The sequence below is a fragment of the Fragaria vesca genome, linkage group LG2 (genome assembly GCF_000184155.1).
Source record: "Fragaria vesca subsp. vesca linkage group LG2, FraVesHawaii_1.0, whole genome shotgun sequence".
Lineage (NCBI taxonomy): Eukaryota > Viridiplantae > Streptophyta > Magnoliopsida > Rosales > Rosaceae > Fragaria > Fragaria vesca.
Window position 1 is genome coordinate 27,284,407 of NC_020492.1, and position 3,223 is coordinate 27,287,629.

Genomic DNA, 3,223 nt, shown 5'->3' on the forward strand with positions numbered 1-3,223 from the left:
AATAGAGAAGATATAGATGAGATAGTGAGTTACACATATGAAACCACCCTTTTTATTGAGCTTGGAAGCTGCAGATAGAACACCACGTATGCAGATAATCCAATCAGAAATCTAGAAAGTTGATCTCAACCCGACATGTGGCATTTAGAAATCCTATCTGAAATTTCGATAAGATCCCGTAATGATTAATTGTGTCACGTCAACACTATATCTAATCGGAAATCTCTATACTAGCTTGCAGATGGGCATGTGGCACTTGAAAATCCTATCTAAATATGTTATCATCAAATCATATATTACATGTCAAAAAATATTAAGTTTTTTAATGTACACATTGTTCTTTTCATTTAAAAAAAAATAACTTAAAAAATTTAATTTCACCCTAAAAATTCGTTTTTGATATAAATTAAATAGTACTATAATAAACTAAATCATAAGTTTCAAAAATATAATGAAAAACTATAAAATATTTTAGAAGGGCTAAATATAGCTCTTCCTTATTGGAGATGGTTCACTATTTCATGAATAAATTATATTATTTAGAAGTGCTAAATTTTAGCCTCGACCTCAATATAGCCGTGAGATGGCCTTGGGATGACCAGCTTCCCTCGGTACACTCTCTTCTCCTCAAGAACTTTCTCTATCTCTCGCGCCTTCTCTCATCTTGTCTGTACCTCTTGTGAGATTGTTCCATGGTCATCTTCAAGACAACAAGGCAGCTAGTTTGTTTGGGTTTGATGTTAATCTTTAGCTCAAGGCTATGATGGTGATGGAGTTTGGGTCGTTCAGCTATGTACTGTCGACATCGATATAGGCATGAACTGATTCTTTTTTTGTTGGCGTTTTGAGGTAAAGTGCCAAGAACCCTGACTTCGGATTTTAACATAGATTGGGTTCTGATTATTTTTGATAAGTAGGTTGTCGGTGACGACAAACCCGAGTTGAATTTGGGGTACAAGGAAGGAAGCATGATTTCCATGGGAAGTTATTGAACAACGATGGAGCTGAAATTAAAAGGTAAAGTTCTTTCACCGAATTGAGATTGGATTCAATTAGAAGGATATGATAGTGGTGTTAAGCGGTGATTTTGTTTGAATGAAACAGAATGGAAGATTCCCAGTATAATTACAATTGCAAGGATGACAGATTTATTGGATAGAGGAGCAATATATGGATTTTTCAGAAAAGCTTGAAATGGGAAGATGGAGAGTTTTGGACGAAGTAGGAACAGAGAAGAAACCAATATTGGGTAAGATTCTTCCCCTTCAATTTGTTTTTGTACTTTAAATTCTGGTAGTGAATATCGGTGTTCATTTTGGTAGAAACAGAAGAGGGACTGTTGTTGTGGTCAATATTGCAGCAAGAAGAAAGGAATTTGCAATTTAAGAATCTACAAGGTACGGTGGCATATTATATTGGCCATTATATTTGATGGGTTTAATTATACTTGTAGAATTATATATAGGTCAAAGCATTGATGAGCTGCTACATATAAGTATGCTGCATAAGTTATAGATTGGTTCAATTGAAAGGTGTAATTGATATATCATTGGAATCTGGAAATTGTTGCTATTCGGTGCGTTCAAGGGCATATTGGTATAATGGTTTACATCATGATATGAATTGAAAACTAATAAAATATAAGGATACTGGACATGTTTGAAATATTGATAAATATGAGTTTCTTTGAATGGAACACTCTTATTGTAAAGTTCCAGCGTGTTTCATTGAGACAATATACATGGAAGTGGTGAATCAAATTACTTGGCAATAGTTCATGATAAGTTGGAATGGTTAAATCATTTGAATGAGAAACGAATGGGGTTCAGATGCTCATTTGAGCTAGAGATAAAGAATGATTTAAGTATGCCATTATTAGTTGGCTTAGTGTGTTGAGCTAAGCTCGGTCTTCATAACTAGCTACTGTTGGCTATCACCTTATATGATCATTATGAGATACAGAACATGTGATCTTGTTAAGTTTTTGAAAAGAGTTCCTAATTGATGTTTAAGGAACTAATAATTGAATTTGTCGGACGGAGCTCCGGTTCTTGAGTTTTCGAGTATGGTGGTGTTTGCTGAGTGTTGTGGAGCAAAGACTCGGACTCCAGGAATACCAGGTAGGGGATTCTAGACTCTTCTTGGCTAGTGGTTTTTCGTATATTATATATGAAAAATGATCGCATGGCTATGATTGGTTTATTATGAAGATTTGATATTTCTATTGCCATGCTTGTTTTCAATATTGTGTGATGACTTGAGAGTGAGCGGGGCATAGTGACTTCCTTGGGTTTCGATCCCCTAAACATCCGGAGGGGCTGTACGAACTGGAGGACATCTGACATCCGTTGAGGTGTGGCGTCGCTCCTAGGCAGTATAGCGTAAATGGACACTCTCGCTACACCTTGCCGGTATGGACAATATTAATTGTGGTAAGGTTGTAGTTGGCATAAGAGGACCGGTCATCAGGTTTGTATATTCTAGGCGCGCATATATTTTTCTAAATGAAACTTATACTTTATGATTTGATCATCATTTATATTTATATTTGTTTTCACATACTGGCCAATAAATTATATAGTTTTCAAACCTAGTTGGTTGAGTCTTATTGAGCAGCGAGGACGAAAGCTCATCCCTACAACAGTTTTGGAACCTGTGCACAAGAATGGGATTGAGCTGGATTGAGCTGGGTGTGCATATTTGGTTAAAGTTATTATTTTTTTTTTTTGAATTTGTTATCGTACGTAAGGTTTCCATTTTGTATCCTGATTGCTCGATACATTTCCTTGTGTTTTATTTGGAAACCTTGTCGAAGTTGTATGTTTTGTCAGCTACTTTATTCTATTTTCTTGTCAGTGTTACCCGTACTATCAAGGAGATATGTTTTAGTTGATCTTGGCTATGTTTTACAGGAGCTACTTCACATTAGTTTTGCCTTATGCTTTATAGCTTGATTCAAAGGAAGTAAATCTGTTTTATTATAATGTTTTACACCTCAAATAAGTTAACGCTTCTAATTTTTACTTTTGTTTCTAATTTAAGAAAGTTTTAGTTAGTTTAATTAAAAGGAAAAAATTCAGTTTACTACCCTGAACTTTAGATCTAAAATCAGTTTGATACCTTATTTTTTTTTTTAATTCAGTTTCATACCTAAACTTTCAAAATGACATCAATCTCGACCAAAATGACTAAAATAGCCTTGGTTAATCTTTTTAGCCTCTCT